We start from the raw sequence: 13,914 nt of genomic DNA on the forward strand, positions 1-13,914 counted from the left end.
GATAGTTTAATATCGTATAAACGCATGCTTACCTTAGCTAAAGCTAAATATTACTCAAATCTCATCCGCCTCAACAAAAACGACCCTAAATTTTTTTTAGTACAGTAGCATCGCTAACCCAACAAGGGACTCCTCCCAATAGCTCCACCCACTCGGCAGATGACTTTATGAATTTCTTTAATAAGAAAATTGAACTCATTAGAAAGGAGATTAAAGACAACGCATCCCAGCTACAACTGGGTTCTATTAACACAGATACAACTGTATCTACGTCGGATACTGCAATACAAAATAGTCTCTCTCTTTTTGATGAAATAACATTAGAGGAACTACTCCGGCGTGTAAGTGGGATAAAACAAACAACATGTTTACTTGACCCACTTCCTGGGAAACTTATCAAGGAGCTTTTTGTATTATTAGGTCCATCAGTGCTAAATATTATAAACTTATCCCTTTCCTCTGGCACTGTTCCCCTAGCATTCAAGAAAGCGGTTATTCATCCTCTGCTCAAAAGACCTAACCTTGATCCTGACCTCATGGTAAACTACCGACCGGTGTCACACCTTCCCTTTATTTCGAAAATCCTCGAAAAAATTGTCGCACAGCAGCTAAATGAACACTTAGTGTCTAACAATCTCTGTGAACCTTTTCAATCCGGTTTCAGGGCAAATCACTCTACGGAGACAGCCCTCGCAAAAATGACTAATGATCTACTGCTAACGATGGATTCTGATGCGTCATCTATGTTGCTGCTTCTTGATCTTAGCGCTGCTTTCGATACCGTCGATCATATTTTATTAGAGCGTATCAAAACACGTATTGGTATGTCAGACTTAGCTTTGTCGTGGTTTAACTTTTATCTTACTGACAGGATGCAATGCGTCTCCCATAATAATGTGACCTCGGACTACGTTAAGGTAACGTACGGAGTTCCTCAGGGTTCGGTTCTTGGCCCTGCACTCTTTAGTACTTACATGCTGCCGCTAGGCGACATCATACGCAAATACGGTGTTAGCTTTCTTTGTTATGCTGATGACACCCAACTCTACATGCCCCTAAAGCTGACCAACACGCCGGATTGTAGTCAGCTGGAGGCGTGTCTTAATGAAATTAAACAATGGATGTCCGCTAACTTCTTGCAACTCAACGCCAAGAAAACGGAAATGCTGATTATCGGTCCTGCTAAACACCGACATTTATTTAATAATACCACCTTAACATTTGACAACCAAACAATTACACAAGGCGAATCAGTAAAGAATCTGGGTATTATTTTCGACGCAACTCTCTCCTTTGAGTCACACATTAAGAGTGTTACTAAAACGGCCTTCTTTCATCTCCGTAATATCGCTAAAATTCATTCTATTTTATCCACTAGCGACGCTGAGATCATTATTCATGCGTTCGTTAAGTCTCGTCTCGACTACTGTAACGTATTATTTTCGGGTCTCCCTATGTCTAGCATTAAAAGACTACAATTGGTACAAAATGCGGCTGCTAGACTTTTGACAAGAACAAGAAAGTTTGATCATATTACGCCTATATTGGCTCACCTGCACTGGCTTCCTGTGCACTTAAGATGTGACTTTAAGGTTTTACTACTTACGTATAAAATACTACACGGTCTAGCTCCGTCCTATCTTGTCGATTGCATTGTACCATATGTCCCGGCAAGAAATCTGCGTTCAAAGAACTCCGGCTTATTAGTGATTCCCAGAGCCCAAAAAAAGTCTGCGGGCTATAGAGCGTTTTCTATTCGGGCTCCAGAGCGTTTTCTATTCGGGCTCAAGTACTATGGAATGCCCTCCCGGTAACAATTAGAGATGCTACCTCAGTAGAAGCATTTAAGTCCCATCTTAAAACTCATTTGTATACTCTAGCCTTTAAATAGCCCCCCTGTTAGACCAGTTGATCTGCCGTTTCTTTTCTTTTCTCCTCTGCTCCCCTTTTCCTTGTGGAGGGGGGGGGGGGCACAGGTCCGGTGGCCATGGATGAAGTGCTGGCTGTCCAGAGTCGGGACCCGTGGTAGACCGCTCGCCTGTGCATCGGCTGAGAACATCTCTGCGCTGCTGACCCGTCTCCGCTCGGGATGGTGTCCTGCTGGCCCCACTATGGACTGGACTCTTACTATTATGTTGGATCCACTATGGACTGGACTCTCACAATATTATGTCAGACCCACTCGACATCCATTGCTTTCGGTCTCCCCTAGAGGGGGGGGGGGGGTTACCCACATATGCGGTCCTCTCCAAGGTTTCTCATAGTCATTCACATCGACGTCCCACTGGGGTGAGTTTTTCCTTGCCCTTATGTGGGCTTTGTACCGAGGATGTCGTTGTGGCTTGTGCAGCACACTTGTGATTTAGGGCTATATAAATAAACATTGATTGATTGATTGACATTGACTTTGACGGCTCTGCTTTAAAGTAATATGACTCAAATAATTACTTGAGTAAGAGTAAGTACTCAGTGAAAAAACTACTCAAGTACTGAGTAACTTCTGATTTATTTAGTAGCTTTTTTTCAATGGTTCATACACTACAACAGTGTGTGTGTGTGTGTGTGTGTGTGTGTGTGTGTGTGTGTGTGTGTGTGTGTGTGTGTGTGTGTGTGTGTGTGTGTGTGTCAGAGAGTACTACAAAACATGCACATTTTACAGACACTTATGACGTTATACCAGGGCTACTGTTAGCATTATGCTAGCTAAAACATTTAAAAAAAACTCTACAACTTATCGCCAAACGTTTTCTCTTGTTGGAAGCGGGAAATCATGCAGGCGGAACTGTGAACATTTCTATTGGCACAGAGGATGACATACAGTAGTGCTCAAAAGTTTACATACACTTGTAAAGAACATAGTGTCATGGCTGTCTTGAGTTTCCAATAATTTTTACAACTCTTATTTTTTTGTGATAGAGTGATTGGAGCACATACTTGTTGGTCACAAAAAACATTCATTAAGTTTGGTTCTTTTATGAATTTATTAAGGGTCTACTGAAAATGTGACCAAGTCTACTGGGTCAAAAGTATACAAACAGCAATGTTAATATTCGGTTACATGTCCCTTGGCAAGTTTCACTGCAATAAGGCGCTTTTGGTAGCCATCCACAAGCTTCTTCTTGAATTTTTGACCACTCCTCTTGACAAAATTGGTGCAGTCCAGCTAAATTTGTTGGTTTTCTGACATGGACTTGTTTCTTCAGCATTGTCCACACGTTTAAGTCAGGACTTTGGGAAGGCCATTCAAAAACCTTAATTCTAGACTGATTTAGCCATTCCTTTACCACTTTTGACGCGTGTTTGGGGTCATTGTCCCGTTGGCACACCCAACTGCGCCCAAGACCCAACCTCCGGGCTGATGATTTTAGGTTGTCCTGAAGAATTTGGAGGTAATCCTCGTTTTTTATTGTCCCATTTACTCTCTGTAACACACCAGTTCCATTGGCAGTAAAACAGGCCCAGAGCATAATACTACCACCACCATGCTTGACGGTAGGTATGGTGTTCCTGGGATCAAAGGCCTCACCTTTTCTTCTCCAAACATATTTCTGGGTATTGTGGCCAAACAGCTCAATTTTTGTTTCATCTGAACACAGAACTTTCCTCCAGAAGGTCTTATCTTTTTCCATGTGATGTCAGATGAAAAAAAATATCGAGCTGTTTGGCCACAATACCCAGCAATATGTTTGGAGGAGAAAAGGTGAGGCCTTTAATCCCAGGAACACCAATCCTACCGTCAAGCATGGTGGTGGTAGTATTATTCTCTGGGTCCATTTTGCTGCCAATGGAACTTGTGCTTTAAATGGGACAATGAAAAAGGAGGATTACCTCCAAATTTTTCAGGACAACCTAAAATCATCAGCCCGGAGGTTGGGTCTTGGGCGCAGTTGGGTGTTCCAACAGGACAATGACTCCAAACACACGTCAAAAGTGGTAAAGGAATGGTTAAATCAGGCTAGAATTAAGGTTTTAGCATGGCCTTCCCAAAGTCCTGACTTAAACGTGTGGACAATGCTGAAGAAACAAGTCCATGTCAGAAAACCAATACATTTGGCTGAACTGCACTAATTTTTCAAGAGGAGTGGTCAAAAATTCAAGCAGAAGCTTGGCTGAAGCTTTTGGATGGCTACCTGAAGCGCCTTATTGCAGTGAAACTTGCCAAGGGACATGTAACCAAATATTAACATTGCTGTATGTATACTTTTGACCCAGCAGATTTGGTCACATTTTCAGTAGACCCATAATAAATTAATCAAAGAACCAAACTTCATGAATGTTTTTTGTGACCAACAAGTATGTGCTCCAATCACTCTATCACAAAAAAAATACGAGGTGTAGAAATTATTGGAAACTCAAGGCAGCCATGACATTCTGTTCTTTACAATGGTATGTAAACTTTTCACCACAACTGTAAATGTTCGTTTCCATACTTTGCAAGTACGGTACACTTTGAGGAGTTATGTCGCCATGTCACTTTTTGCAGCTTTTGTGCGCAGTCATTTGACTGCCTGGCTGCGTTTCATTGGTGGAACGGAGTCAAAGGTCACTGGCACTTCTGTTGGATTGGTCAAACAGAGTCATGTGACATATTATTTATATATATATATATATATATATATATATATATATATATATATATATATATATACACACATTATTTGTATATTATAAAGGAATAATCAATAGATAAAGAATGAATATAATGATGATAATAAAGAAATACTTGACACGCTTCGTCAGACTGGAGAAAGTTGGGACTATAATTTAGTCACCCACCTCCGCATGGCCGTGTGGTTGCCACGGCGACCGCCCTAAAAACTTTGATGACAATCCTCTCATGCATCGCCCCACGCCCCAGCAGTCGTGGACTATTTCCACACAACAATAGCGTTCACATTGGCGGACGTCGATCAGTCCCAAAATGGCAAAAACGTGTCTTTTGCAAACTGAGTAAAAAGTTAATTAACGGCCGGGGTCGTGAATATAATTATAATATCATAATAATAAAAAAGAGTCATTTCAGGTTGTCTGTAACAACCTTTTTCAATTGGCTTGGTGCTTCGGAGCAGGGGGGCCCAAACCTTTCGCCTCCAAGGGCCAAAGTAAGAACGTGCCAATGGTCCAATTTTTACCATGCAACACTGTTTAGCTGCGTGGGTTCCCTCCGGGTACTCCGGCTTCCTCCCACCTCCAAAAACATGCACCTGGGGATAGGTTGATTGGCAACACTAAATTGTGTGTGAAAAGTGTGTGTATGTGAGTGTGAATGTTGTCTGTCTATCTGTGTTGGCCCTGTGACGAGGTGGCGACTTGTCCAGGGTGTACCCCGCTTTCCGCCCGAATGCAGCTGAGATAAGCTCCAGCACCACCCGTGACCCCAAAAGGGACAAGCGGTAGAAAATGGATGGATGTACACTGTTTAGCCTAGCATAATTAATCATAAGGTAAATGATAAATAAATAAATGGGTTGTACTTGTATAGCGCTTTTCTACCTTCAAGGTACTCAAAGCGCTTTGACAGTATTTCCACATTTACCCATTCACACACACATTCACACACTGATGGAGGGAGCTGCCATGCAAGGCGCTAACCAGCACCCATCAGGAGCAAGGGTGAAGTGTCTTGCTCAGGACACAGCGAACATGACGAGGTTGGTACTAGGTGGGGATTGAACCAGGGACCCTCGGGTCGCGCACGGCCATTCTCTTATCTCCCAGGTAGTAGAGATTGTCACAGTTGTGTGACTAATTCAGTAAGCATACAACTCTGCATCTTTTATGTACATTTTTAACTTCAAAACATTCAAAAAAGGTACATTTCTGCAGATTTTGGCCATTTCTAAGTTTTATTCACCCTAGATATTTCATCTGATCGCTTTCAAACTTTACCCAGACAAACTAGCTAATGTTAATGATTTATGTTCGTGTGGTTTTGATTTAATGTCAGTTTTGCCCATGTTCACAAACACACCGTCCGTGCCTGAAAGGTGATTGGCGGAGAATGAGGAAGTGTTGTCGTGTGTCGGGGGAAGTGCGCACTCACGAGACGAAAGTGTTTACACGGGAGGTAAAACCTATTGGAATTGTGCCGTTTGTTATCATAAGATTGGTAATAAAAGTTAAAAATAGCCTCAGACTTTCTGTGATTTGTTCTGGGGGCTACCATGCATTATAATACTTTAATTTGTTTTCAAATAAAAATAAAATATTTTCAAGGTAATACAATTTCAATAACATTAGGGGAAATCCTGCTTTTTCTTGAGTATTTTTGTGAAGACAAAATGTGACTTTCACTTTGTTTTATTGAGTTTCATTCTGATTGCTACAATTTTTTTACAGCATGAGTTGCCAAACGTTTCGCTCCCAAGGGCCAAAAAGAAAATATGCCAATGGTCCACATGTCCAACAGTGATTTTTACCATGCAACACCAAAAGTGAGGAATTTAGCTTCATAACGGTAATTTTTAATTACAAGGTAATAGAGATTGTCACAGTTGTGTTCCTAATTCAGTTAGCATACAAATTTGCAGATTTTTGCCATTTTTAAGTGTTATTCTGTAACCAGTTTTTCCTAGATATTTTATCTGATCACTTTTAAACTTTACCCACACAGATTAGACGTATGGAGGATGATACATTTCGAAGTGTTTAGGTTTTCATTATCGGATGTGGGCGAAGCATGGCGACCAAGATTATCATATTCCATAGAGCGTGAAAAAGTCACAACTTTACCGTGAAGCAGGGGTTGTTAAACTCAAACAAAACTCGTTAGCTTGTGAATTTCTTTTTACAGATTTTACTGTACCGCTGTTTTTTGTTTTTGCCGCAAAATTATTTAACGTAAAAACTACATTTCCTGCTTTTACAGTGCATTACGGTACAAATGTAAGAATGGTACCACTGGCGATTTTACGGTAATTTTATGCAGAACGAGCTGCCAGGTTTTTTACAGTAAAATCTATGAACTCTTTGACAGTGTCATCAATGATTGTGCATCTTGACAGAGGTCAATATGAATATGTTTTAAACTTGGTGGCCACCCTTTGGCGGGCCAATCCATATGACATGACGAGGGATATTTTTCTGTCAATTTAAATGAACAAATTACGCAAAAACAAGCGAAAAGTAGGAGAAACGTCAGGCAGTATTTTTGACTTATAGACCAGGAATGTCCAAAGTGCGGCCCAGGTGCTATTTCCGCATCTTGTTGTCTGTTTGTTCGGGTTTTTTAACGGCCCGCGGCACATTTAAAAAATAATGGTTAAAAAAAAAACTTAAAAAGTGGATTAAAAAAAACAAACAGGTGAAGTGCCAGGAGAAAAAGTTGCAATATTGACACTAATAACAATGTAGGCTGTTTTTACTTGAAAACTGTCATTGCTCAAAAATGATACAAACTTCAAATAGACGGCTAGATGTGAAATTGAAATACAAATAAATTGATAAATGACTTATTTAACTTATTTTTAACACTTTAAGTGTGGGCTTTTTGGATCCCAGAAACCTTTTAGTCTGTTTTTTTTTTTTCAAACCGTCATTGCTCCAATAATAATAATGAATCAAAATCAATGTTGCTATGAATTATACATTATATATATATATATATATATATATATATATATATATATATATATATATATATATATATATATATATATATATATATATATATGTATGTTTGTGTGCGTGTGTGTATGTATTAGGGCTGTGAATCTTTGGGCATCACACGATTCCATATGACTCAATTCTTGGGGGTAACGATTCGATTCAGAATCGATTCTCGATTCAAAATGATTCCTGATTCAAAATCTAGACTTCTTTAATAACATGGGGTGCCAGTTCAATGATTAACTACATTCCTCCATAAAATGATTAAAAAGCTCTGATAAATTTCTATATTACTTAAAAGAAAACTGGTTTGGTTTGATAAAATTCTACTCAAACATTTACTGGACAGTGGCTGGACAGGACATATTTTGAAAAAAATAAAAAATAAAAATAGAAATAAAAAAAATTATATATATATATATATATATTTATATATATATATATATATATATATATATATATATATATATACAAACACTATATTGCCAAAAGTATTTGGCCACCTGCCTTGACTCCCATATGAACTTGAAGTGCCATCCCATTCCTAACCCATACGGTTCAATATGATGGCTGTCCACCTTTTGCATCTATTACAGCTTCAACTCTTCTGGGAAGGCTGTCCACAAGGTTGCGGAGTGTGTTTATAGGAATTTTCCACCATTCTTCCAAAAGCGCATTGGTGAGGTCACACACTGATGTTGGTCGAGAAGGCCTGGCTCTCAGTCTCCGTTCTAATTCAACACAAAGGTGTTCTATCGGGTCAGGACTCTGTGCAGGCCAGTCAAGTTCATCCACACCATAGTCTGTCATCCATGTCTTTATGGACCTTGCTTTGTGCACAGTCATGTTAGAAGAGGAAGGGGCCCGCTCCAAACTGTTTCCAAAAGGTTGGGAGCATGGAATTGTCCAAAATGTTTTGGCATCCTGGAGCATTCAAAGGTCCTTTCACTGGAACTAAGGGGCCAAACCCAACTCCTGAAAAACAACCCCACACCATAATTCCTCCTCCATCAAATTTCACACTCGGCACAATGCAGTCCGAAATGTACCGTTCTCCTGGCAACCTCCAAACCCAGACTCATCCATCAGATTGCCAGATGTCGGCGACCTCTTTGCACTATGCGCTTCAGCATCCGCTAACCCCTCTCTGTCAGTTTACGTGGCCTACCACTTGGTGGCTGAGTTGCTGTTGTTCCCAAACTCTTCCATTTTCTTTTAATAAAACTGACAGTTGACTTTGGAATATTTAGGAGTGAGGAAATTTCACGACTGGACTTGTTGCACAGGTGGCATCCTATGACAGTTCCACGCTGGAAATCAGAGCTCCTGAGAGCAGCCCATTCTTTCACAAATGTTTGTAGAAACAGTCTCCATGCCTAAGTGCTTGATTTTATACACCTGTGGCCGGGCCAAGTGATTAGGACACCTGATTCTCAGCATTTGGATGGGTGGCCAAATACTTTTGGCAATATAGTGTATATATAAAACATTAATATATATTTTTGTTAACACTTTAATAACTGAGACCCTTTTGGGTCCTCAGAACTTTTAACAGTCACAAAAATTGAGAGGGGTTTCAATAAATGTAAAACATCAAAGTGGCCCCTGCATGCATTTATGTTTCAGTGTGCGGCCCTCAGTGGTAAATAAAATGTTTTGACAGTCCTTTTATATCCAAAAGTCACACATTCCTTGAAGTGGTCTAAGTATGATGCGTGTTTTCATCAGGAACATTTCAGGTGTTTTACTTCCACGTAATTTCTATGCAGAAATTAAGCTGCTGTGGGGGGCGGGGGGTTGGGGGGGGCGGCTTTCTGTGTGCTTCTTAATCCAACTTTTATGAATCCATAGCTTAGTTTCTTGCTTAAATCCCAGCTTTTGAAATTGGTGGGTGCAAAGCCTTCTGGGTATTTAGTCCACTTTTTGAGATATTGACTGTGAGCTCAAATCACTTTCCCATTTCAAACAAGAATTGGACAAATACGTTGTGAGTGGAGCATACTGAATACAGGAAGTGAACACATGTATGAGTTAGGGGGTTCCAATCCGATATCGGCAAAAAATGTAAAGAAAATTAGCGGATGATATCAGCTTGCTTCTAAATTTCTTCTAAAAAACATCAACATGTCCTCCAATAATCACAACTTATTCTATTTCAGTCAAATCATCCACAAAAGGTTAACATGCAAGGCTATAGGCTACGGGGAGCGAGCACAAGGGTGTCCATAGTGGGGACCATTTGTGGCCCGCAGGTCATTTTTCAACGGCCCGCGGCCCTTTCTAAAAATACTATTTTTAAAAAAACTTTAAAAAGTGGTATAAAAGAGCAAACAGGTGAAATTTAACATTATATTTCGGCTACTGTGTGTAAAAATATGCACTGCAACAACGTAATTGCCACATAGTGGTATACATAAAAGTATATGCTATTCTATCGTTCAAAATATAATAATCAAAATTAATGACCTAGTAAAAGCTCCAATTACTTTACCTCAAATATTTCACTTAAAATATTGCATTTTTTGTGTGTTTGCCATATAAAAAAAGCTTTCTTTGACAGAAAAGGCATAAAACACACAAACAAAAACATGAAAAAATAACAAAAACGTATACATTTAAGCATTAATAAGGAGAAAAAAAATGTATGACTTATGTTTAACACTTTTATGAGTGGGCCCCTTTCGGGTCCCAAAGAATTTTTGTGATAGTTTTTATTTTTTTATTTTTTTTATTTTTTATTTTTTAACTCATCGCTTAAAAAATAATAATGGGGGATATATATTGCATACATTGTGTTTTTACTATAATTAAAAAAAAACTGGGTTTTAACAACAACGGAAATAAAACAATTTAAAACCACCTTATACCGACAGATAGACCCAAAGTTGATTTAGAGATTTTTGAGCCCTGAATAATATATTTTAAAAATTATATATGACTTATTTTTAACATTTTTATGGCTGAGTTCTGGGGGCCTGGGACCAAACTTGAGTTGAGCCCTAAATGTTAAAAAAAAATCTTGGATTTTTCAGTGTGTGAAACTTAGTGGAAAAAGTTTGGATCTCTTGAGCTAGCAGCTACACAACAGCTAAGTACACAATAGCACACAAACGAGACACACTTAATAAATGTCCTTAATTGAACAATACTGTAGTCTAAAACTGCACATTTGTCAATATAAACAAATGTCAAATTACTTACACATACAAGTTCTCCAAGGCAACAGCTGTGTCAGAAATGATACAGTAACAAACGTGTCCGCATCAATCAAGCCATAAACCTTATAGTTTATGGTTTAAGTTTGTTTCGAACATGCATACAATTACAACATCACATATCACAATTTCTAGCTTCTCTTTTCAACATTAACTTCATGAATTATTGTTGCCACAAAAAGACCCCCAAAATTACCACTCCACTTCAGTTTAAAGACAGCATAAGTCCATTCCAGTCGGTTGAATAGTATAGATGTAATATATAGATTAGTGGGATACGGAGAAGTCGTATGGAAACATACACTCTGCTTCTTTCTCCTTTTCGGACATGTTGAATGATGTAATTGTGAACATGTGCAATGTTTCAAATCAACTTTATATAGCATGAAATATAGAATACAAAAATTCTTCAAAAGTCACGTGTGGAAGTAAATTGTTGTGAACTGATACAAAGTGTGATTCAGATGATTTCACACCATACAAATTGTTCTCCCACACAGTAAACATTAAGAGGATGAAGTTATGACAGCGTGGATGTCGTAGTTGAACGGCGGACAGGAAGTTGCAGCTTACCTTTATCTCTGTGCACAGCGGGGTGAGAACTCTTCTAGCGTGATATTTCCTGGTCATCTTCCCCTGAGGAGCCAAACGAGAAGTCAACGGGATAACATTTTCAAAGCTCACAGTGCATGTGTCAATATATACTCCACAAAATGAGCTAATGTCTTTATTCAGTCCGGTAGCGTCTTACTGGAGCCAGACTTTGGAAGTGAGCCAATAGGAGGTCTACATCCTGGACTGATGACCAGTAGTCATAGGGCTATCGGGAATTAGGGGTGCACAAAAAATCGATTCACATCTGATCGCGATTGTTGTTCATCCTGATTCTAAATCGATTTATAATTTTCAAAAATCGATTAAAAAAAAATATATATATATATATATATACATATTTTTATTTATTTTTTCCCTTTAAAAATTAATTCTTATATATATATATATATATATATATATATATATATATATATATATATACATATATATATATTCTTTAAAAAAAAAAATATATATATATATATATTCTTTAAAAATGTATTCTTATATATATATATATATACATTAGGGATGTCCCGATCCGATATTTGGATCGGATCGGCCACCGATATTTGCAAAAAAATGTGTATCGGCAAAGCATGGGAAAATGCCAATCCAGATCCAGTTTTAAAAAACTCCGGTCCGTGTTTTCCAACGCACCGATTTAAATAATACATTCCACTTTTCTGCTGCTCCCTAATTTCTGTTCCGCATTTTCCAGCACAAAAATGCTCAGAGCCAATCAGAAGTATAGCAGGGCGGGTCATCATCAATATGTATCAAGATTTACGGAGGAAGAAGTGGATAAAAAAATGTCGCGCGCTGATGAAGGTTATTTCATACCACATAAACACAATACAGGGTAATACAAAATGTGACCCAAATAAATAATAAGACAACAAACACCATAATCACATCTTTCAGCCAGAACTGGTCCATCAGCAATAACATCCAACCATAACATTATTTTATAATTTCACTTCTTCTTGAACATTTGTTTTCTAATTTATGGAATTTCTTTTGATTCAGCCATAAAAGTAATGAAATAATATTTGAATGTTGTTTTTAAAATGTTAAAAATAGCCTTTTAATAATGTATTCTGAAACAGTTTAAAATAATCAGAGAACTGACTAACACTGACCCTACACAACTATGTTGCACAATTAAGTCTTTTTTTTTTTAAAGCGAAAGAGGTAATTTCAACAGGTACAGCATCCTATGTCATATCTACATGTAATAAGATTTGTAACAAGGCAAACCGTTTGTAAATTGGTCGAAAATCGAGCAAGTTATGGTAATTTAATTAGTACATGTACCATTGACATCAATGTAATGATTGAGGCTAGCTGTCCGAGGTAAGATGGCAACAACGTTGCTACGCTGGACAATGATTGGTCATATGAAAAATGCTCAGAGCCAATCAGAAAGGAGGGGCCGTCTAAGCACACCCGCCCCCAAAGTGCCAAAAAGAAACATGACAGCGCGAGGAGAGATGCCAGGAGTACACAGAGAGCGCACAGACCGAGACGGCGCGCGTGCAAAAAGGCACCACGCGCGCGCAAAAGGGTGTCGCGCGCGCACGAAGTGGAGAATCAGCGCGCGATAACAGTTTTTATGCGCTTGGATTTTTGGCATTAATGTGACGCCATAAATTGCGCACTGCTCAAACGTCCTCTGCGCACGCCAAATCTATGCCACGCACAAAATCAAATTAAAAAATAAGCGCATAACAATTTTCGACAAACGGACACGACAGAGAAAACAGTTTTCGTCATCATTGTTCAAATATTGTAACGTCTGTCGAGACGCTTATCTCCATTCGGTGCCACACGTCCACACCATCAAAATGCCGAGGCAAACATTTCCAGATAAACACCGTATGAAAAAAATTTTGATTTTTTTAGTTGTGATTTCCTTCTCTGCATGAAAGTTTAAAAGTAGCATATATTAATGCAGTATGAAGAAGAATGTTTTAATGTAGACACATAGAATCATAATACTGCTGTGATTATATGCATCAAGTGTTCATTCAAGGCTAAGGCAAAATATGGAGATATATATCGTGTATCGCAATATGGTCTTAAAATATCGCAATATTAAAAAAAGGCCATATCGCCCAGCCCTAGTTCAATGATGCCATTTCTGTTTGTCATGTATAATTTTGTCAATTTTGTGTTTATCCTTGAATAAACATGTCAGTTTCTTGTTACCAACCATTGTGTATTATTCAAACTCACCTAATTCAGCTGGCTAGTTGTTATCAAGAGTACTAAAACCCTTTTCAACATGATTCTGACAACTAAGTAGGCTAAATAACTTTAAACTTTAATACATGCTCGGATAGGCCAGTATCGGTCAGTATCGGTATCGGTCAGTATCGGTATCGGATCGGAAGTGCAAAAACAATATCGGTATCGGATCGGAAGTGCAAAAACCTGGATCGGGACATCCCTAATATATATATATATATATATATATATATATATATATATATAT

At 38.5% G+C, this 13,914-nt stretch overlaps 1 protein-coding gene across 1 annotated transcript in view; it reads right to left on the reverse strand.

Annotated features, from left to right (window-relative positions):
- Positions 1–13,914, reverse strand: part of trpm3 (transient receptor potential cation channel, subfamily M, member 3) — a 542,866-nt gene that overhangs the window by 491,605 nt on the left and 37,347 nt on the right. Inside the window, exon 3 of the mRNA XM_061980556.1 lies at positions 11,397–11,459. The gene's annotated coding sequence lies outside the window, so the exon portion shown is untranslated. The remainder of the gene's footprint in view (positions 1–11,396; positions 11,460–13,914) is intronic.

This window comes from Nerophis lumbriciformis, linkage group LG20, assembly GCF_033978685.3.
Source record: "Nerophis lumbriciformis linkage group LG20, RoL_Nlum_v2.1, whole genome shotgun sequence".
NCBI lineage: Eukaryota > Metazoa > Chordata > Actinopteri > Syngnathiformes > Syngnathidae > Nerophis > Nerophis lumbriciformis.